At 39.4% G+C, this 24,872-nt stretch overlaps 1 long non-coding RNA gene across 3 annotated transcripts in view; it reads right to left on the reverse strand.

The window, feature by feature from the left end:
* Nucleotides 1-246: 246 nt before the first annotated feature.
* LOC118968267 (uncharacterized) overlaps nt 247-24,872 on the reverse strand; it is an 83,139-nt gene continuing 58,513 nt past the window's right edge. For 2 of the 3 annotated variants that reach the window (XR_012129408.1, XR_005055840.2), the window contains 2 exons: nt 1,817-2,086; nt 247-519 (listed from right to left, as the gene is read on the reverse strand). This is a non-coding gene — a long non-coding RNA (uncharacterized lncRNA). Of the gene's footprint in view, nt 520-1,816; nt 2,087-3,852; nt 4,784-24,872 lie in introns of those variants that run through there. The other variant, XR_012129409.1, reaches the window with a different exon arrangement.

Raw genomic sequence — 24,872 nt, forward strand, 5'->3', positions numbered from 1 at the left:
GCCCCTGAGGAAATGAAACATTTTACAATCGCCCACAAGAAAAGGACACCTAATTCCTACTCAACCCCTGTCCACTTTAGGAGACCAAGGTGTCACACCAGAGCACACAAGAGGGGTTTTTGTTTTTCTGTGTAAAGAAATAACAACCACAGCTGATGACTGAATAAGGTGAAAAACAGAGATAGTAATGACTACAGATTTTCATATCAACTAAAACGTAGCTAGTGGCAAAAACCTTGATGGGAAACCATTCTTTATTTTGTGACCAAAGGACCTGGTTGGGGCTGAATGTCATAGAATGACTGCTTCAGGGAGGAAAAGGCATGAGCTCACCCCTCCACCCACAGAGCGCCCACAAGACGAGGCTCCTGGCCACACCCAGGACAGAGGCTGCAGATCCCCCCTTAAGGACCCTCTTCGTTAGCCGGAAATGGCTCTCCTTCCAGCACCGCCACACTGGGCTGTCATGGTCTCTGTCTTCCATGCAGAATGAACTGTGCAGTCACTGGCTGTGTTTTTCTTAAGGAAAAAGTCAAAAATATTATTAACTCTGACACTACTTACAGAATTACACTGCAAATCATCAGCTAGATCCCCCTCAGATTAAATCTGAGATACAGGAAATTAGCCAGCCTGCCCGGCTCCTGCCACCCCATTACTTATCTATAAGCCTATTTCCTTTCATTCTTCTCCCAGTTCTCTCTCACTCTTGTTTGCCCTTCCTGATCTTTGCCTTCCTCACCTCCTTCCCTGGCTTGCTTGCTGTTCTTTAGCTCTATACCCAAAGGAATTAAAATGAACAAACAAGTTTTAAAACCTCTTGAGCTGGAAATAGAGAATAGACTAAGAATTCTCAAGCTGGAAAGGCTATTAAAGATGTAATTCAACTCCTTCCCTTATGGACAAGCACACTGAGGTGCAGAGAGATGAAAGCTAGTAATGGCAGGCTTCTCAGCTCTAGCATTCATACGGACAGCTCTCTGGACGGTACTGGTACAGGGGCTTACTAACACCAGAGCCCCACTCTGCTCTCTGAGTGCTCCGAGGGCCTGCCCTCCAAAGGACAGCAAGTCTGGGATGTCAGGTGTGAAACTGCTCTGTCAACTGGAAAACATTTTAAACATTTAAAAAACTCTCTTGATCATCAGTATATACTGCAATGACATTTAAATCTCCTCGATCCTGAAGTCACACCCAGGCACATGAGACTTGTGTGAAACTTCATTTAATAAGATCTTCTGGTGTGTATCTCCTCACTGGAAGGAGTTAAATGAACATCTCCATAGGATGCACACTTTTTAAAGCCTCACATTTAGAACAGTGCCAGCACTCTCAGGAGAGCAATAATGAACAGAGGGCGGGGCCCACGTGCTAAGACTCTGTTATTCTTGTTAGCACCTGGAATCACATGCCGAATCCATTCTCTCTTGGGGAATGGATATTTTTCTCTGTTTGAACAAGAATACAATTCATCTTTGGAATACTCTGAACATACCCCTTTCTTCTATTTCATTTATTTGTTTGTTTATTTATTCCCTTCATATTTGGCCTAGTCACTTCCTGACTTTGTCCCAAAAATTTTCATCAAAGATATTCTACCTTCAGTCCAGGAATTTCTAAAATTAAGTTCATGGCTGAAATATTTTCCAAACATACAATTTTATATTATGGTACAAATAATGAAAAATACTACAGAGAGCTCCTCAATCTTTTTCATCTGGTTATCAACCCCAAGGGACACTGTATTTGTTGCCTTTACGTCTCTTAAATAAAGGATAAGCTTTGCTATTAAGAAATAAAGTGAAATGATACTAACTTCTCCTCTCTCTCATCTAAGGTCAGCTCAACAAGGAGGAGTTCCATGCCCTGGCATCCAACTTCAGTTCGGGTCCAGGTGACACACCGAGAGGAATCAGTGGAGATGGAGCAAGCGCAGTCATTCTTTCCACCTGCCAACTTCACTTGGCATCTTCCGGGCCTCAGCATCCTGGCCATACGTGGACATAATGTGAGCTATAGGGAGTCCACCCAGTACCAGGGTATACAGATTGGCAGGCAGGGGAGTGCCTACAGGCAGAGTCATGACCTAAAGATAAGGGAGGGACATTGTTAATCTCAGCTACTGAATCAGGAGTCAAAGCAGAAAGTTGGGGAAAAAATGATCCAAATCTCATTCCCTTTCAATTTAAAGGAATTTTAAAAGAGTGTGCCAAGAGCAGAAACTGCCACTAAGGGTATAGGAGTCAGGCTGTGGTCTGTGACTGGTCTGACAAAGGTGAACTCTTACCCAGATGTCCAATAAAAATACTTAGCAAGTATCATTTCCATAAGGCTTTGTCTACTCGAAACACAAGCCAATTGTTTGGGTCCAATTTATGAAGCAAGGTCTTAGGAAGGTTATGGGGTGAGGAGGCCTGATGACAACTAAATTGCCTTAAATGGAGCTCAAAATACCACCTTAAACATTCTCCTCTCCCAAGAAACACTTAATCATAAATCATATGGCTCAAAACATATTAAAAATGACAAATAGAGCAAGCACTTACATCTTTTTTTCTTTTAATTCACCAATGCATCAAAGATTTCTGAAGGATATTATTCCACACAAAAGAGATGAAGTGTACCAGGAATGCAAGATTCCAGGGATAAAAGAGGAGATTAAAAATCAAATGGTGGACCAGACTTAATGCTGAAAATTATTCTGAAAATAGACCTACTCATTTTAAGACAGGGAGATGAGGACTGTCTGTTCTGAACTTGTAAGGAGTGGTGGATCTCAGAATAATTGGACACATGTTTTTCATCTTAAAAGAACTTATGAATCCATTTTAATACATTAAAGTTCCTGGGTATTATTTGTCCACAAGTAAGCTTTCTCCTCCATTTCCCCACTATGCATACTTGAATGGGGTTCTGATTCAGTGGGGGAGAAACCTTCCCAAACTCATTAATGTTTCCTGAATAGCCATTAGGCTAGCTTTAGAAGAAGTTTTAAAGCATGCAGTAAATGAAACTTCCTGTGCAAGAATCCTTAATATTCTAGGACTTTTGGAAAACAAGTTATTTTTTATGTGCCCCTTCCTCTGTGTGTAAAACATAATTCTCCGCAATAAGAATTATTAAGTGCCTAACACAAGATGCACGTTTGTCTTGACATGTAAATAGGTCAGAAAGTGGATCAGGCAGAGAAGTCCAGCCTGGCAAATCATAACACACTTCCTCAAAGGGCACTGGTTCCAGGCTCCTAAGGGCTCAGTGTAGATACAAGGAAGAGCAAACTCTCTGGCAACAACACATTTCTTCTCCCTTCCTGTTGATTACATATACCTAGAAAATTCAACCAAGGCAGTGAATCTCATTTTTTTTTTCACAACTTTTTTCAGTTTACTTGAAAACATCTGTTTTTAATTGCATTTGGATTTGAAAACTAATTTTGGGTGAGATTGGGTTCAGGCTCCAGTCAAGTTGTGACTGAGAGATTATTGCTCATCCACAAATCCCCAAATTCAGCGAGGCCTGAGGCCAAGGATACCACTTTCTGGATGTACACACAAGGCACATGCACTTAAAGATGAAAAAGGAATGGCCTAATTCTCTCAGGGCAAGTTCTTCAAGGCCAATCAATGATTTGGGGTTTTAGGTTACAGCTTTTAGGCTCAGGATTCGGTTTTGGAAAAGGTCAGTTGGAGGACAATACTGTCCCATGCATTCCAATACATGGAGCAAGAGATTAAGCATTCATATGGTCAAATCAGAATAAAAACAGTACTTTTAGCTGTTCATTGAAGAAATCATAAATCAACCCCACTCTACCAATCTGAAAGAAATTGAAACAATTATGTTGTCGCCTACCCACAATTTCCCCAGCACAGTCTTGCAATGGCTTGGAGCTCCTCTCTGTGCTCCTTCTTAGCAGAGGGACGAAAGGAGGCTGACTCAGCGATTCCCCTGCGGAGACTCTGGGACCGCCTTTCTGCACTCCCGCACCTGCTGAGGACAGGGGCTCAGAGGCCCGTCCTAGCCTTATCATTCCCTCATAGTGCATTCCTACGCTCTCTGCCTCCAAGTATCCAATTTTAAGCAAGGCTCTTATTTTTCTGCTTCACGGAAGCATTTTGGGAGTACTCATTAGTGATCTACGGCAAAGTGCTAAAAATCGTAAAGAACTGCTGAAGTGCAAGAGGCTAGTTTGATTTTCTTTAATGGCTGAGCCCAAGAAAAGAAAAGTAAAACTCATGCCAAGAATTCTTAAGCAATTATTTGATACACTGTTTGGCAATCCAGAACATGAGCGTTGGGTCCCTCGCTTTGCAATTCCAAATGGCAGCTCTCGTCGCTGATCAACAATGAGCACTCCTGCATGCTTGCAACTCAGAGTACTAATGAGTACAAGAACACAGAATACAGTATTGTCATTTCACTATGTAATGACTGTGCATTCTAGTAAGCTAAGATACTGAGAATAGTAAGTGCCCTCCTATGTATTCCCTATACTCAAAGGATGTAGTTTTAATCACTATTGTTAACTTTCATTAAATTCATTAGCCAATGATTCCAAATATTTTATGTTCCCTAAACTATTAATTCATAAGATTCACATTTATTGACAGAAGGTAGAGCACCCACCAGTTATTCTTTATTAATTCAATGTGCTCTCTGTATAGATTTCCAGAGGTGAGATATCTCTTTCTCTTAATGTCTGCTGTTATAATCTAACCAGAATTTAATATCTAAGATGCTTAATCTTGGCTCAAATTTTTTTTTATATGATAAATCAAAGATAAGCAAGGAACCCGCCTTTGCATTTGATCCCATGCTAACGAGCTAATTACCTAGGAGACTTTGGAAAAGAGAGTGCTTTCCTTAGGAATGACTTTCTCAAATACAGTAATGAACTGGCTATACCATTAGCTATTACACTTGTTAGAAGAGACAATATATAAAGTACACGTTTATCCCCCAGTGGCATTCTGATAGCAAAAGGTACAAAACATTCCAGAAATAAGACTCCAAAGCTTCCAATAAGCCAAGGCAGATGATACACCAAGTGCTCCTGTGGCATCTGGCCGCTCGTGCCTTTAAAACCACACGAAGTCCATACAGGCAGTTCCTGATCCAGGCCAGTGCAAACAACAGAAGGGAAATTGCTTCAGTAGCTCTTCTTTGGAACTAACAAGAGAAGCGAACATGATATAAGTTCTTTTTTTTTCACTACACAATATATAGCTTCACAGCTCATCAAAGTTTTAAACTGCATTTCATTAGTATCAGTGACATCTTCTGATTATAAAAATATGATATACTCATGTGGAAATGTTGGAAGTTGTAGAAACTATGGAGATTAAAATAATATTACCCATTCTTTCAATACTCAGAGGTAATATTCTGGTTCATTTCTTTCTGTCTTTTTATGCAATACACATGACTATACATACAGCATATCTATTATTTTATGCTGCTCTTTTCTCCTGTTATATATTATGAAGATTTCTTCACGTCATTAAAAATTCTTTGTCAACATTTTAAAATTATTTCAGAATATTTCACTGTCTGCGGCCAGACTTGCAGAAAACATTGCAACAAATTTCTGAGTATATGTATCTTTCTTCATTTTTCTGGTAATTTCTTTAGAATAGATATCTAGATGAGGAATTCAAACTGCTAAAATGTCTTCCAGATGGGCTCCAGCAATTTACATGATCTACTCGGCAGCATGAGCATTTTAAAGAATATTCAATAGGAATAGTGCAAATAAACCCTGACCTTATCAATTGGTCCCTAAGATTTCTTTATATTTGTTAATTTGATAGACTAAAATAGTCTATTACTTCATTTTGCATTTATTCAATTCCTAGAGAAGTTATTTTTCATGTGTGTGCTATTTCAATTTTTTCAATTATCTGTTTTTGAGACCTACATAATTTCTCTATTTGGCTATTTTTTCTTCTTGGTTTATGGAAATTCCTTTTAACATTCTATTATTCACCATATGTATTTCCTAATGTGTCCTTAATGTTTTGGTTTTATATCTATATTTGATTGTCCAGACAGGTAAAACAGTTATAGCTAATTCAACAACTCTTTTCTCTTACCATTCATTTCCTTCAAGATTTAGAAAGTACTAAGATTTAAATATGTGAAATATCTAATATGTGTGACATTGGTGACAGTCAATGACTTTTTAAGTGCCATTTAGCACCTATCACTTAGCTCCAATATTGGATTGGGGGTTAGTAAATGCTTACCTACTGTGTAGCTGCCTCTTGGACTCATTTTTAAGGCAATTTTAAGGGAGGGACCATAACAACCTCCCCTGAAGAAAGGTCTCCATGGAACTTCTTTATTCAGAACCTGTAGTGTTGCTGATTACTGGCTTACCTGGCTTATTTATTCCTATTCATATATGTGTATATGCTACTTTTGCAATACTTCACTTCAAAATGCTGACAAAGATATAAGCCTATCTGACCATGTGGGAATTCAAATGCATTAATTAGAGAAAAATACCATTTTACTCCTATTAAGCATTCAGAAATGTAGTTAGAGGTTTTCAATTTCCAGGACCTGACTGAATGAGAGAATATTCAATAGGAAACTCAAATAAACCATGGATGATTAACAAAATCAGGAAGATAAGGAGGTGCACATCTCTAAGTTGGGTCTTTTCTAGGTTGCCACAATGAAGTATTATCAGCTGCAAAATGCAAGGGAATAGCAACTTTGAAACAACCACAATATCCATGCCAAATGCTTTGTATACTTTATTGTGACTTCGTAATATTGATGTTAATATGCAAGCCTAGCAAAACATATTTAGACTAAAATTCTGGCTGATCTGTATCCTGTAGCCTCAGCTGAAAGGAGTGTAACAAACAATAAGAAAAAAACCTGAGCAAGAATCAATTCAACACTGTGACATCCATGTTGATGGCCCCCAAAGCACTTCTCAGAATGCCAAGGCATCTTCCCAAGGCAGGCAAAGCAGTAAGAAGCACTTTTGATTGATCAGTGCATACAGAGCAAATAATGTACTTACATTTCTATATAGTTGGGGGAATCAAGATCCCAAGTACAATATACAAGATATACAGCCACAAATAAAGCCTGACATTTCAATTATGCCAAGAGTATCCTAAAAGCAGTAACAGAAAGAATGATAGCATTAAGGGGTAATCTAAACATACATTAGGATCTGAGCATTTTAAAGGGAACTAGGAGTCGTTAGAGAAAACAGGGATGGAAGTATGTTTTTTCTCTCTGTCCTTGTTATATTGGAGACCAATGAACATTGAGCATCTCTTTCTAGGGTGGGTAGTCTCCAATCAGATAGCAAAATCATTTATCTACCCACTCAGTTACACTAAGTTGTTTTGAATAACAGCAATATCAAATTTCTTCTCTAAATGACTTCAGTAGTGGTTTATTTACCTGATTTCCATCTGGATTTCTGCTTCAGCTCCATGGAACCCCTTCTCTGACCAATATAAAATGATCTGCCTATAGGAGGGGCCAAGCGGGAAGAATCACCGGCAGGATGGGTCTCCTCACATTGGGTCAGGCCTTTCTGCCCACCAGCCTCTGTCCCATAAGGGGAGAAGATGCTCTCTGGATTTTTAATGGATCTGGATCTTATCAGACCGCTGGTCAGTTATGGTATACTAAAATTTACTACCTGTGGAATTCCAAAGGCTTGATGTTTCTTAGATGTATTTCAGAAAGTTAATAAAAACTATTTCTTAAATTTTTTTACTGGGAGAACATGGAGAGGGTGGGAATTGCTTCCCAGCACACCCTCATTTCTTGTTTGAAATAAAACATTTCCTAGACTAACTTTAGCACATCTATAATATCTTTGTAGAGATTATAAGATTAACAACAATGAATAACTTGGCAAAAAATATTTCTAAAATGACCCCAACAGAGGATCTAAAAGTAAGAATTTATAGCTCTCAGATGAAGATGACCTTTCTCACTTCTGTTGAAGTCGCATGTCAATTATTCATCAATAATAGTCTTAGTATTGTCACTGAAAGCACAATGAACACCAGTACTCTGATCACATATACATTCTGCAGGCTTCTACTCCCTAGGGCTTAAGGACAAACAAGTAAGGCAAGGGTAAACAAGTGCCCAAGCAACTGAGCTGACACCAAATTGCATCCTGAAAGAAATTTCTGCAGCTAAAGAGATCTTGTCTGGTATTTAATCTCCAGAGTACTTGCTTTTCTGGAATGGCTCCACAATAAAAGGTGTCGGGGAAAACAAATATGCCCTTTACTTAGAACTCAGGATCACTAAGCACATATGAGAAGAGGACGTGCACAGGTGGCGCCCAGTGGGCTGTGGTGATTGGCTGGGTCAGTGGTAGGAAAGGACTTGCCCACCTCCACTTTATGAGCTCAATACCTCCAGACTAGTGCTGACCAGCCGTGGGAGGGGACAGCAGCCAAGACAGAAGAACACAGCAGAGATGAAGTGGGAAAATAGTGCAGACCAAGACAGAGATTAAAAGTGGTGTTAGTGGCAGCAGTGGCCAGCAGACATTGTGAACAGTAACAGGGAGGGTGACCTAGGCCTCTGAGATGAGGAGAGAGGCATCAGAGGACCTGCTCTTGAGAAAGATGAAAAGTGGAGTGACAGAGAGGAATCCAGGCACCACTGGGACATGTCAAGCAGTGGTCCTGTGACAGGGAAAGAAGAGTCACTGCAGGGAAAATGGAGTCACTATAGCCAGGATGCTCACCTGAGTGCTAACTCACGCCTGTACCCACTGCATACATGCACTGTGGTCTCATGCTTATATAACCACCTGGCCCACTGCACAGGCACATGCTTATGTATTTGCTGGCAACAGCCACTACTGTCCACGCTGCTATAAAAGGATGGCCACCAGATACCTTTTTGGCGGATGTGATTTCAGTGCTTGACCTGATACTGGGAGATTAAAGATTGGTATGACTCTCTCCCTAACACTCTGTTATTGTTTTTTGGTCTCCCAAATCCAGTATGAACCTGGGAGCTGAGATTCTGCGCTAGAGTCACTTAACCAACCAATTCTTAACAAACATCTACACTTCTAGGGTTCCAGAATAAAAAACTGAATAATTCATACTGGTGCTCCAAGATGTTACAAATTAAGTTATTACAGCCTAAGGACTCCATCTCACATATCTGCATATGACTTGAAGTTAAGTCAGCAGAGGTCATGAAGGTTCATTTGGAAAGCATGCCAAGGAAATAAACAGAAAGCAGCTGGTCAATGAACTGTTAACCATGGAAGAGAACAGCTCATTCCCTGTGGGCATTGGCCGGCTATGTTCTTACTCCACCAGGTAATAATAAAGCATGAGAGCTTCCAGGAGTGATCAAATTAAATACTCTTGTTTGGAGAACTAGGAAATACTGGAATACAGAGCCTTAGCAAATGTGAAAGGCAAAACAAAAAACAAAAGTGAACATACAAAAATCTATGTGTAAGTAGAAAACTTGGTCTACCAAGTTCTAGAAACCACCATCATTCACCATGGGTTGCAGAGTTAAGTCCATGCAGTCATAACCTCAGTTTTTAGTTATGTTGCATCTGTATTAGGCTTAGCATCAGGAGATGCCAGACACACAGACATCTGAATGCAAGATTCAGAGTAAATCTTGTTTAACATCAAACTGATGAAGCATTTATTTCAAAACATTTGTTGAGTTCTAACTGCAGAGGTAGGACTCATGGTTACTTACATAATACAACCACATGTTAAGACAATAGGCTTCAATAAAAAATGACCTTCAAACATGTTTTGTATTTAGGGGATTTGCTTTATCCTTTAACACTCTAAGTTAGAGAGACCATTGAACAAATGTTCCTCTGCAAAACTTAATTTTCTTTGGACCTGCATTGACCCTAAGTTTAACATCATTCCAAATTCAGTCTACTTTGCCCACACAAGATATTGCAGCTAAGCAAAACTGCACCAGAAACCTCATAAATTGTATGAGCTCCTCAATTTAGGCCTGAGGGAGTAAATTGAAGAAAGCTAGCCTGTCATATTGTTTTAGACTATTTGCCACAGAAATTCAGGATTCGCTCTAGATTGATTGAACAGATTACGGTGGTGACCATACATACACATGCACGCACCATTATTTTAGTGACCTTTTACCAAGCAGTTCCTTTACTTTAGTTGATACTGTGTCTTATTTGATACACTTAAGTGGGTTTGGTGTTGCCAGGGGGGTGATGTAGGGGAGGACACTGGGTTTTCTCTAAGTACCAAGTGCTTTACTGGGTATGTCCACCTATTTTATAATTCATTGCATTCCACCACTGTTCACTGAATGCCTGCTATGTGCTAGATGCTTGGGACTCAGTGCTGAACAGAGATAGACCCCCTTCTTATGAAGGTCATGATTCACATAGCACTATTTAAACTGTGAGTCACTCAGATAAATTCCTCACAGCACCTAATGTTGATTTGGAAATCTAGTAACTCTCCTTCTTAGCTATGTGACCTTGGCCCAGTTTTTTGATACCTTGGTTTCCTCACCTGTAAAACGGAGTTGCTATGATGAATTAAGTTAGAGCAAAGAGCACATATAAAAGGCCTGGAACAGTGCCTGCTACTCAACAGGGAAGGTGTCCCATTGCCTTCCTCATAAGAGTATCCAGTGGGATTTGGAGCTGACTGCAGATTTGGGTAGCTGTTCTGGCCTTTGTAAGAGTTGCAGCCACCAGAGGGCAGTAGGAAATGTGCCCCAACAATGCCAAGGAGAGAAATGGGGCCACTTGCATTGACACATAGCTAAAACAAATTTAGTTTCTGTGCTAGCTCATAAGTAAATAAAAGAAGAAAAAAGAAAAACAAATTAAACAATATTTAAAGAAATGGCAATTAAAGCAAAGGTAAAAATAATGGTATTCAGTTACTCAACAAAAGTATGTCGAAGTCTTATTCTGTGCCAGCCTCTGAGGATAGAAATAGCACCTGCCTTATCTAGTGGTATGAGGATTAAATGCTTTACAACAGTACTAACAAACAGTAAACACTAAGGAACTATTTCCAGTTATGATTTGAGGGAAGAGGTGTTTTTAGAGTAGCCATGAGAGAAAAAATGGTGCCGTTTATCACCTACAGAAATTTCTAAAAGTACTTGACTTTTCCTGCCAATCTCTTTCTCACCTAGAAGAACCAAATATTTGTGATTTATCATTTCTGTTCACATTTCAATCACACAGACCAATTGAAATAAATGGTAATAACATAGAACCTAAATGTGCCACATACAAAAATTCTCAAAGAACTCATTGGGATGGTTAAGAGAAATGTTACATCTTATCAAAATATACTTTATTTCATTGAAAGTAACTCTAAAATGTTCTATTGGTTTTTAAATGAGAAATGTCATTTAAAAATAGAATTATTAGAATGAATGGTTACAGATCTTATATGTTTTCTTCTGATTCTTTGACTTGTAGTACACAAATTGTGAGAGCATGGTTACACCCATGTGCCTGTAGAAGACTGATGTAAAAATTTGGAGTGGTAAATAGGGATGGACAGCCACAAAAATAATATCCAAAGGCACAATTACCCAATGACTATATGTGGGGTAGGAAGGTGACAGTTATTTATGTGATTAAATACATTAACATGATATTTAAAAAACTTATGAATCTTCCACTTTAATTTTTTTTCCATTTGAATACTGTTACAGAGATGTTTGCCTGTGGCCACTGACTAAATTTTTAATGATTACTCTCTTTGTGGACTGTCAAATCTGTAGATCATTCTTCAGTCTTAGTATAGAAAACAATAAGATAGCCCCTAATGGCAACATATCACATTCAACTACCTTCAGGCAAGAAAATATTAAAACTGGATGAAGATAAGAAATTAAAACTGGATGCAGATTTAAAAAAAAGAGAGATTATCTGAAAATAGATTGCCCTTTTTTCCATTCTTAACAAGTTGCAATATTATGAGGGTTGTCAGGTAAAATAAAAGATTTTCATGCAGTAGTTATAGGCATGCTCATACTAACATGTTAATCATTGTTTATGTTAAAGTCACATTTAAGTAGGTGTCCTGTATTTTTATTTGCTAAATATGGCAATCCTACACATGAAGCCCTCCATGTGCACATAACTTTGAGCTATCATTCTCTGCGGCTAAATCATGAGAAATGTTTATCTGAATAGGCAGTGTTTGTTGGTCAGGCAGCAGTCTGTGAATCTGCCAGGTCCCACCTACCCTGCACATCAGAAAGCTCAGAGAAAGTGCTTCGTCCACTTTCTCATTTCTGTAAGCCACATAAAGCTGGCTGTAAAGTAACAATTGATAAATAAACATTCTGAGCACAGAAATTAATAAGCCAGTTTTGTAACTCAGTAGCAATTACAAATGAAACTGATGATATACAGCAATAAAACACCACATTCATGCCCAGTCAAGGCTCTAGGACTGTTCTCTAACCTGTCTTCTTATACAGCAAGCAGCAAACATATTTAAGATCTAAAAGAAACCCAGTGACAATCCTAAAAAATCTATCTACCCCTTTTCTTTGTTTTTTATTTGATGATTTGTATGGAAATTCATATATATGTCCTAAGTACATGTTATGTTTTCTTGGCCTCATAATGGAGCAGATATTATGACAGGTAATTAGGGAGATGAGACATGTCATTAAAACATCAATAAGACCACAGGTTCAAAATTTCTATCAGTAGTTAGATTTTTAAACCAGCATCTTTTTAAAACAGAATCATTTCTAATCAATTGTCCATGTGTACTAGTATAAATAGGGAGATGAATATAAAAATCTATTTGACTCATGTGGATTATAAAAAATGTTTGGGCTCTGGGGTCCAAAAGACATGAAGCCATGATTTGTCACCTGTAGGAAATCAGACAATTCTTTAACCTCTTTGAACCTCAGTTTCTGTCTCTATAAACTGAGATTAAATGATGATTCCAAGCTTGTGGTAGAGCTGGGTATCAACCTAAGTAAGGTTCTCCAGTGCATCTTTTAGTATCACATAAACTACCTAAGAGTTAACATTGCCAGCACTGGGATCTGAGGCCAAAAACCTCAATGCTGAGTCATACCTCCAGTAAGTGGCAGTGAATGTTATATCAATGTTTTTTTCAAAATGCATTTCCTTATATTCCAGATGTCCAATGCATCGAAGGGCTGATTGTATTCTGTACCTCCTTACAATATGTTATTAACAGATGACCAATCTAGGCATTTGTCACATTTTACAGTTTCCCCTGAAGCTCTCCCTTGCTTGAGATTATTTCTATAGTGGATATGGTTGATGACTAACTTCCATAAATAAATCCAGCAAGGATGGATAACTCTGCTCTGCAGAATGTCTCAGACTCTTAGACTGTTCTGAAAAGTATACCCTTGTTCACTAGGGAAGAATAACATAATGAAATATCTGACTAAAGATGATTTCAATTTTGTATTCATCAAAGTACATATTCAAAAGGAATTCAAAATAGGATGTGAAGAGATAAGAACATATGTTCTATTGTCATCTTTTTACTAAATATAAAAGATTTATATATATATTAATCAAGAAAAAAGCAGTCAGTGCAATATATCAACAACCTTGTAATATTAAAAAATGTTTTAGAATGATGCTTCTCTGGCACATGCAAAAAATGCAGCACAAATAGAACATTTGTTCAATAACAAGCCCAATGTAAATAGTTTAAATATATAACATATTGAAAATAAAAGTACTTACATATTTTAAACTATACAAGATTATTATGGACAAAAGTATTAAGTATGGACATGAAATTCAAGGTTCTTATCTTACAGTGGAATAGCAAACAGAAAACAATGGAAACCAATCCTATAACCACATAACAGTGTTCCCAGGAATTGGACACACAGTCTTGTAGGAGATGCCAAATCTATGATGTCCCTTCACACACAACTTCCTGTCCTCTATTGAAGAGATACTGGCAGTGAGCAGATTCACCTGCACATCCATCATTAAATCATGGTACTTTTTCTTGGAAGATATAGTTTCATTTCAGAATCAAATCTTCCCTCTTTAAAGTACATCTTAATTCAGAATGAAGTCTGGCAACAAACTGTTTCCAAGTCTGTAAAAATTAAGTACAAAAACTGGATATTGTTTTAAGTGATTTTGTACAAAACATTGGTGAAAGAAATTAAAGACTTAAGTAAATGGGAAGGCATCTCATAATCACAGACTGGAAGACTTAATATTGTTAAGATGGTAATACTACTTAAAGCTCTCTACAGTGTCAAAGAAATCCTTATCAAAATTCCAAAAGCCTTTTTTGAAGAAATGGAAAAGTTGACCCTAAGGTTCATATAGAATTGCAGAAGAGCTCAAGTAGTCAAAATGATTCTGAATAATAAGAACAATATTACAGGGCTCACACTTCCTGATTTTAAAACTTATGACAAAGTCACAGTAATCAAAACAATATGGTACTGGCATAAAGATAGGCATAGGTTATTGGAATAGAATTGAGAATTCATAAATAAGCCCATATATTTATGGGCAATTGATTTTTGACAAGGGTGCTAAGACTATTCAATGGGGAAAGAATGGCCTTTTCAACAAATGGTGATAGGACAATTGGATATCCACATACAACTGATAAAAATGGACCTTAATCTCACAACATATCCAAAATTAACTCAAAATGAATCAATGACCTACATTTAAGGTCTTTTGATTACTATAGTTTCATCATAAGTTTTGAAATCAGGAAGTGTGAATCCTCCAACTTTGTTCTTGGCTATTCAGGGTCCTTTACATGTCCACATGAATTTAAGGATCATCTCTTTCATTTCCGCAAAAAAGGCTATTGAAATGTTGGTAAGGTTTGGCATTAACTCTGTAGAGCACTTTGAGTAGTATTGCCATCTTAATATTAGCGCTCCCAATCCACGAACATGGATATTTTACCATTTATTTAGGTACATTTTAATTTCTTACAGCCATGTTTAATAGTGTTCAGTGTACAAGTCTCTCACCTCCTTGGTTAAATTTATTGCTATGTATTTTATTCCTTGCATGCTATTGTAAATGGAATTGTTTTCTTAATTTCCATTTTGGCTAGTACATTGCTATATAAGAAACACAACTATTTTTTGTGTATTAATCTTTTATTCTGCAGCTTTGCTGGTTTTTATTAGGTCTAAAAGGTTTTTTTTTGTGTGTGTGAATTCTTTTGAGTTTTCTGTATATAGGACAATAATACTATCTGTGAATAGAGCATTTCCCTTCTTCCTTTCCAATTTGGGTGTTTTTATTTCTATTTCTTATCTAATTACAGAAGCTAAAGCTTTCAGTACAATGTTTAATTGCAGTGGTAAAATGAGGCATCATTATATTTTTCCTCATCTCAGGGAGAAAGCTTATGTCTTTCACTATTAAGCATGATATTGGCTGTGGGTTTTTCACAAATGTTCTTTATCATGTTCAGGAAGTTCCCTTCTAGTTTTCTGACTGTTTTATCAAGAAAGGGTGTTGGAAAAGTCAAATGTGTTTTCTGTGTCAACTGAGATGATAGTATTTTTTTCCCCCTTTTATTATCTGAATGTGGTGTGTTACATCAATTTTCTTAAGTTGACCCCATTTTTGCATTCTTGGGATCAAATTTTACCATGGTGTATAATCCTTTTAAGATGCTGTTGGATAAGGTTTGCTACTATGTTGTTGGTGACTTCTACATCTGTATTCATAACAGATTTTGTGTGTAGTTTTCTTGTGGAGTCTTTGTCTGGTCTTGGTATCAGGGTAAATATTGGCCTCCTAGAATGAGTTGGGAATTGAACCCTTCTCTTCAATATTTTGAAACAGTTTGAGTAAGATTGGTATTAATTCTTCTTTAAATGTTTGGTGGAATTCACCTGTGAAGCCATCTGGTCCCAGACATTTCTTTGTTGCAAGGTTTAATTACTGAGTCAATCTCTTGTTATAGATCTGTTCGTATTTGTGTCTTTCCAGGAATTGTGTCCATTTCAAATAGACTAACTAATTTGTTGGACTACGACTATTCATAGTATTCTCTTTCAACCCGTTTTATTTTCTGTATGGTTGGTAGTAACAAACTTTCATTTCTGATTTTGGTTTTCTGGAGCATCTCTATTTTTTTTGTCTGTTTAGCTAAAGGTTTGTTAATTTTGTTGGTCTTTTCAAAGAACCAACTTTTGGCTCATTGATTCCTTCCATTGTTTTTTTATTCTCTAATGAAACAGTTTTTTTTTAATAGTGCGAAGGACATACAAAACAGAAATCAATTCTAAGTAAGGACTCTTGGGAGGGTTTCTGAGAAAGGTACAAAAAATTCGGCCACTAACCTCCTAAAAAGCAAAGTTTTATTTCAGAGCTCTTTCCCTAATTGAGAAAAGGCCCAGACGTAAGTTACCACTTTTGAAGGACTGCTGGTTTAGAGAAGGTGATGCATTTGGAGAGCCTTGTGAGTTTATTTGACCTCTTTTTCAGTAGCTTTTTGGGTATTGGTTAGCTTCTAAAATTCTAATACTGAGAAAAAAAATTATAAAAGCAAAGCAGCTTAATGTACTGTTCACTCCTTCTTCTAACTTCCTGACCTTCAACAACATAGCACATGATTGTTGCTTCACAATCTGAAATGATACCGAGGCCTGTCTTATTCATCAAAGCCCTACATGCTTAGGTCCTGAAAAACGTGTTTTCAAAATGAGTGTGATCAGAAGAAATAGTATTTTTAAAAGATCTAAAAGGTAAAGCCAACCATGTTTCAAAATCAAAGAAACAACTATAGGAAAAACAATTCATACAATAAGCATCTGGGAAGCTTCTCTTGGAATTTCAAGATTGAAACCTCTTCTTTTTGACCTATCCCAAATATGCCACTTTTTTAACATGTGTATTAAAGAAAAGAACAGTGCCAAACAAGGAGGAAAAAAACAATTTTTAAAAGGTTCAGATCATGTTTCATCACCATATTTCTCGTGAAACTCACTCTCCCACACACAAAATGCAGAAATAAGCAATTAATCACCTTTAAGTGACACTATCAACTTTATTATGAAAATTCAGATCCTATCTATAAAATCCAATAGGATTCATTTGGAGCTAGTAATCAACAGCTATATTTTTGTTTTTGAAATCACATTTAGTTTTGAGAAACACACACATTTTACTCTCCATTTTCAACTTGTCAGTAATGTTATTATGAAAACAAAACTATTGAAAGGGGAACCCTCCTACACTGCTGGTGGGACTGTAAACTAGTTCAACCATTGTGGAAAGCAGTATGGAGTTTCCTCAAAAAACTCAAAATAGAAATACCATTTGACCCAGGAATTCCACTCTTAGGAATTTACCTTAAGAATGCAGGAGCCCAGTTTGAAAAAGACAGATGCACCCCTATGTTTATCACAGCACTATTTACAATAGACAAGAAATGGAAGCAACCTAAGTGTCCATCAGTAGATGAATGGATAAAGAAGATGTGGTACATATACACAATGGAATCTTATTCTGCCATAAGAAGAAAACAAATCCTACCATTTGCAACAATATGTATGGAGCTTGAGGGTATTACGCTCAGTGAAATAAGCCAGGCAGAGAAAGACAAGTATCAAATGATTTCACTCATCTGTGGAGTACAAGAACAAAGAAAAAACTGAAGGAACAAAACAGCAGCAGACTCACAGAACCTAAGAATGGACTAACAGTTATCAAAGGGAAAGGGACTGGGGAGGATGGGTGGGAAGGGAGGGATAAAGGGGAAAATGGGGCATTACGATCAGAACACATAATGTAGCAGCAGGGACACGGGAAAGGCAGTATATACAGAGAAGACAAGTAATGATTCTGTAGCATCTTACTATGGTGATGGACAGTGACTGCAATGGGGTATGTGGGGGGAACTTGATAATAGGGGGAGTTTAGTAACCACAATGTTGTTCAAGTAATTGTAACTGTACATTAACTATATCAAAATAAAACAAAATAGAAACATAAAAAAAAACAGCCACCTGTTTTATTTTCCCCCCAGAAAAAACAAAAAACAAAAAACAAAACTATTATAAGACAAAAGTCTTCAATTTAATGTTTTGTTCTCTGAGTAGTATTAAAAGAGAAAATTCATGCACCCACATGATTCACACATTCGCACTGTGATCCTGCCTGGAACTGGTTTGGCCTGGTTCTAATAGGCAAGGAAGTTATCTCCCTGCAAAGCCTTTGTTATCTTTACATGGACCCCTTAACTGGGTGGTTTTTCTCTGAATCTTATCTTTCCCTTCTCCAGCTGCTCATGTCTATCTTTCTACCTAACAAAAGTGTACAGATTTTTCTAAAGATCTCCCAGTACTCCCTCCATGGTGACGTGGAGCTGTGACATCGGTATTTTCCCAGAGATTCTAAATAAAACCCAATCTTATTAGGTTGTGATCATTATATGAATGATCATACTATTCAAACTTCAGAAAAGTAATTACTCACTGGAAATTCTGGACTTATCCTTTCACTTGCTAACTTTTATACACATTCACAATCTTCTCAGACTACATAAAAATAGTGAACTACAGACTATTGAATGGAAGACACCAATTAAGACAATGTTATAAGTTTCAGATAAGGAATTTCAGCAGCGAACAATATTTCATGCTCTGTTCTTCATCTGTGCTGTGCTGATCAAATACCTTACAGCATGCTATGTCCCATTTTCTCTCACGGAGTCTAAAATTCATAGTGGGGTACATATTTGAGATCTGGTGGTGTCTGATAGTCAGGTACAAATTGCCAAGCACACAGTTGTCAATGCCAGAAACAATGCAGAAAGGCACTGTGAACATTTCAACTCCAGCAGTTAGTGTAAGGTCTAGGGCCACAATCTAGCACAAGGGACCCACCCAAACCGATTTCCACATTTTCTCATTCCAGGGCACCTAGTACATTCCTTACCCGCACCACACAAGGTTCTAGGTTAGCAATTCCAGTTCTGGAAAGGAATGTAACAATAAAACACATGCCTGGGAAGGTTGTCTGCTGGATTGTTGCTGGGAGTTTATTAGAAATGCAGAATCTTAGGCTCCAGCCAAGACCTATAGAAGAAACTACATTTAAACACAATTTCCAGATGTTTCCTATTCACATTAAAGTTTGAGAAGCATTGCTATAGATACACTATATCAATTGAGCACTTCTCTGTTCAGGCTGTTCCTTGAGCACCTACTATGTGCTAAGCAGTATTAGATACTCTGTATCAGTATTGTCCAATCTTCACAAAAGTAGAAATTATGATTATTAATTTATACATGTTTAAACTGGGGATCAGAGAATTTGAGTGTCTTCCCTAGGAAAGACAAGTTAAGAAGAGATCACGGGTCTCTTTAGCAAACTTTTAACCCTCATTTCTAGAGCTGAAGCTCTCAAAAAAAATAGATTTAGGATATAGGGCCTGAAAGTTATGGTAATCTCTCTCTGAAGAATACCATTAAATACAAGAAATATGATTTTATCACATGAATGAGAAGTACCTTGACTAGCAAGATACAGGACTAAATTATGTGTTTGCAATATAAATCACAGGGGCATGAAGAAAAAGCAAGCTGTCACACTTTGCAGTTAGCTGCATCTGTATTTTGCCATTAATATTCATCTGTTTCTTAGTCACTTTGCCTTCTGTTCACACTCACACGCCAAGAAGTTTTAACAGGCGCCAAAGCTTTAGGAAGCGTGTATGAAGAAATACCTAAAGATAAGACAATTTTGTTAAGTTTTTTCCCCTATACTCTGGATGAAGACCATGTCTGGCCCTTTTAGGCAGTCAGATATCACTGGGTATAGCTCCTCATATTTTGAGGGAGGGAAGTTTGAGAAGAATGGGTCTAGAAACTATGATGCAGAGAACCAGCCATGCAATCTCTTTGGTACTGGAAAGTCTTCCAGCCCAAATTGGTCATCACAAAATCACATTCCGTGCATCTCCATCCCCTGAAAGCATACACAGCCATCCATAGGCTGTTCATGGCAAGTAAGTCAGGAATGAATTCCAAACCATGACATCCCCTCCTACTTCTCCATCTTCTACCTTTCCCCATATATGTCCACATGTTTAATGAGGGCTTATTCAGTAGGATAACTGTGCAAATTGGTAACACTATTTATTACCATTAGTGAGTGCTAAGTGCCAGATACTGTAGAAGGTGCCTTCAGAAGATATCTTTGACATTTCTCACAGAAATAGGAGAAAACTCAACTTGGGGAGCTTAAGTGATTTGCCCAAGGTCATAGAGCTAGTAAGCAGCGAGGTGGGGGAGGGGTGTGCTCAAATTTCAATTCCCTTAAACGCTACCAGACCACATTGCCTCTCTGAGGTCAGACAACACGCTATAAGCTCCTGGGGCAAACAGCCCTTCTTCCCACCTCACCAAGTGATCTACGAAGATGACAGGGCTCCAGGAGTCTTACTGGGCTCAAGATATTTTCATGTTTCTACAGGTGGATTCTCATAGTTTGGTCCATGTGGACCTGCATTTTAGGCCGAGGAATCTTAATTTTCCACAAGCCCCCACTCTGTTATTCTCAGATGCTTAGGAGACTCAGTGTGAATAGGGGTCATTCTACGAAAAGGTGGTCTTGGGTCTCCCACCATAATACCCAAATTACCCAGGCAACATTCAGAGTGGCCCATGGCCAATTTAGCAACCTCACAGAGAGGTACCGCGCTGCGGGACAAACCTCATAGAACCTGAGGAAACTGTGAGGGAAAGACACTGCTTGTACGCAGGAGACCGCAGTGTGCCGCGCACCGCCGGCGACCCCAGGGAGCTGGAGCAAAGTCGCCCAGCTTCCGCTGAGATTTCGGGTCAGGAGCCCACAGCCCTCCCCTGCGGGCTGTCCAGGAAGCACGCCTCCATCCAGCAAGGTTCAGAGTCTGCCCGCTCCACCCTCGCAGGGTCTAACCACCCAACACCGCCCTCTTCGCAGGTCAAGTTTAGATTTGCCGGCCTAGGACACCCAGGCATCTCTTCCAGGGCCCTGTAGGCACCCTACATTCTACGAAGTCCATCGTTGGGGATGGAATTAGCAATGGCTCCTCCCGGAGAAGGACTTAAGGTCTCGTTCAGTCTTGTTTTCCCGCTGGGCAAACTCCCTGGACCCACCCAGGAGACCCAGTAAGTGCAGCCCGACCCCAGTTTCCCGAAACACCTGCTGTTGCCACGAGGGGCCACAGCCCACCCACCCTGCGCCTGAACAGCTCTGGGTCAGTTCCATCGCACACAAGAATCCCAGGGACCTGGAGAGGGCCAGCGGGAGCCCAGTGACCCCTGCAGGCAGCTAGACGATGGCCACATTCACCAGTCCACCTTGGCACCCTGCTAATGGAAGGCACTGTGCGTGGGGACGCACTCTGCAGTCACATCAAGTTCAGGCACATGCACTTCCACTAGGGCACACACCATCACATGTACACCAAACCTACAGTCATGACCCTCACCATCACATTCACAGTTACATGCACACAAGCTCTTTCACACATGTTCCTACATACACAGGAGACACATGCGCATTCACACACACACACTCCCACGCTGACACACATACACATTGCAAACACACACATATGCTCACACACACACACTTGCACACCTATGAACTTTTTACTACATTCAGTAAAAAGCTAGGCTTCCTGTGGTAGACCTCTGGACCCTCCCCCAGATATCCAGGTCCCTGGAACCTATGAATGTTATCTGTTATGGCAAGAAAGGACTTTGCAGGTGTGATTAAATTAAGGTTCTTGAGATGAGGAGATTATCCAAGACTTTCATGTGAGTCCTAAATGCAATCCCATGCATGCCTACAAGAGGAAAGCAGAGGGAGATTGACATGGAAGAGAAGGCAAGGTGAGCAGGAAGCAAAGCTGGAGTGCTGTGGCCACATCCAAGGAATGGGAGCGGCACCCAAAGTGGGAAGAGAAGACAAGGACGCAGCAGAGCCTGGCAGGGGAGCACTGCCCTGCAAACAGCTTGATTTCAGCCCAGTGAACCTGACTTCTGACTTCTTGCCTGGAGAACTGTGAGAGAACATTTTGTTGTTTTAAGCCACCAAGTAGTAACTTGTTACAGAAACCACTAGAAAGTCATACTTTCTCATTCACACTTTCCACAGGGGTTCTGCACGTTGGAGTACTAGTGGTCAAAATCAAGATCATGTCATTTATACCTTAGCCAAGTTAGTGAGCCTTTAGCAGTCTGTTTCATCATGCTGAAAACCTAGACGGTGCTGCCTCCCACACGAGGCTGCTGTGAGCTCCACTCATACACCGTTCATGCTTCATTCCGATTAGTAAACCACCTACCTCCCACTCTGCTCTAGAGGCTGGGCTGAATGAGACACCAGTACGGAGGTACAGAGCTTAACTACAGCTCTCAGAACTACGTCTGTCTGGCACACAGATGTTTCAATCATCATTACTGGAGTCCAAACACTGAGCCTCACTTTTATAGGAGTTCACACTGACACTTTACGGAGAGAGAACCTGAAAGGAATAATAATGAAAAAAGCCATGAGAACACAGTAACTGTTCTCACGGCCCTCTTTAAGACCCAGTCACTTTCTACCTTTTCCTCCAGCAATGCTGCATATGCTTCCCTTCAAGACTGAAACACCCAGAGGAAAGGATCTGTGCTTGATTCCTGTGGCTGTCTGCTAAATGAGCTCCATGTTCTTACCAAAAGCCCAGCCTGTATCCACAGAGAACTGATTGTTTCCCAGCCGGGCTCTCTTTTCTGTCTGCTCCTTATTCCACTTCAGTGATTCCATCTCCTACTTGAGCTATTGCCATACCTGAGTTCCCCTAACCTAGAATGTAAGTGGTGGGATATAACTCAAGCAGAAACCCTCCCCTCTATGCTCCATCTAAACCACTCCAATAGCTTGTTCTCAGTACACACATCTTTTCTACATAGAAGGTACAGCCTTTGTCTACTGTCCCAAAGGAACATCATTGGCTTTCTGTACGGGACAGTTCTCCATAGTGACACACTGTCTCTGGCATCCTAAAACATCTAGCAACTATGGCCTTGATTACTTAATTTGAGTAGGACCCCAGTGTTTGTGACCATCAGAACTGACCACACATTTCCAAACAGATGGGGGAGGTGCAGCTACATGGGTGGGGCAATCCTCATTAAGTTTAAATTTTTCAGTTATGTTTAGCCTCCACGTTTTCCTCCTGATTAATAGCTCTTGATTTAGCAATAGGTATACATAATTATAAATAAAGAAAACACCCAAGAATATGCAGCGACTTTTAAGATAGAGAATGTTTCCAGGGAGAAAAATGCACCCCACCACTGAGATCTTAAGCAAGTTGCTTCACTTCTCTACGCATTGGTTTCCTCACCTGCAAACTGGAGATGAGAAGGGTTCTCAAGGACAGACAATTCTTGCTTCTCTTCCATAGTACAGAATTGTTTTGGGAAGTGACTTCCCATCCAGGAATGACATTTCCTGGCTCCCATTGAATCTAGGTGGGGCTCTGTGGTTTGTTCAATGAAATGTGTTTTTTTCTGCTAATGTGAGTTACAGTAGATGCACCTTCTGTATTTGTTTCCTCACTTGCTAGATGTCAGTGTCTAGAACACTCTAGGAAGCCACACATTGGAAATGAAAGAGCAACAATGAGGAAAGAGCCTGGGACCCTGGATCTCTGTTTGGAGAACTGCCTGCCTCTCCAGAGTACTCATATTGGACTTGGATGGATAAGAAGTTTTTATTGTGTTTGAGCCCCTGTACACTTTGGAGTTTTTTACAGTAGGTAGTGCTGCCTTAACTAGCGAAAGTATTGGGTAATGTAAAGCTCTCAGGAAAGTTCCTGGTACATAGTAAACATTCAATAAAGGCTAGTTGTACTTACTATAATTATTATTGTCTCTCAGTCTTGCTTCGTGGGGCCAAAGGCACTAAGGTCTCCTCATCTGTCTGGGGAAATCAAGTGTGTAGGATGCTCTCAGATGCAATAGAAAATTCAATCCAAAAATGGCTTACATGATAATAGCACATATTGTCTCACTTTGTAACTTCAGGCTGATGGTTTCAGGATTGGCTGAACCCTATTATCACAGATCCTAGTGTTGTCCACTTTTTTCCCCTATCACCCTCAATATAATGGCTTTCCTCATGGGTGCAAGGTGGCTGCCATAGTTCCAGGGATCACATCCAGGCAGGACAATGCCCAGTGAAGAAAAGGGGCTTTCCCTTTAATTGATAAAAAAGACCTTTTTCCAGAGGACCCCAAACTCCTTCTCCAGCATTGGCCTAAATGCCCATGACAAAAACTAGTCATTGGCAAAGAAAATGAAACCATCATCAATGGTCACCTTCCCTGAGCATATGGAGGAGTCAGCAGTCAAGATGAACTGGCCCTCTGTACCAGATGCTCTAGTTGTCCCCCTCTTGCCCTTCCCACTTCAGAGCATGTTAACCTGACTTTTAAGTGCCAACACCTACATTCACTGGCTGAGGGATTCCTCTGGACTCCAGAGCCTGCTGTGCTCGGACCTGCAACAGGAAAAGCGCCAGGGAAATAACACTCTGGCTCGTGGAGGTTGGTATAGAAATACCAAGGCCCTCATCACCTTTGATGGGATAACTTTGAGGTATATGACCCATCTCTGCTCCCATGGGATTAAGATGCAGTCCCTTCTGGTAGTAAGCTTGATGAATTACAGACTCTTTACTAGTCATTTTCCCTCCCTTGTCTCCCCACTTCCCTACTGATGTTTCCTGGAATAACTTCCCAAATAAACTACCTATAACACAGTTCTTGTCATAGGATCTACTTCCAGGGAAACCAAGCCAGGACAGCCTGAAAGGATAA

This window comes from Manis javanica, chromosome 3 (assembly GCF_040802235.1).
Source record: "Manis javanica isolate MJ-LG chromosome 3, MJ_LKY, whole genome shotgun sequence".
Taxonomy (NCBI): Eukaryota; Metazoa; Chordata; class Mammalia; order Pholidota; family Manidae; genus Manis; species Manis javanica.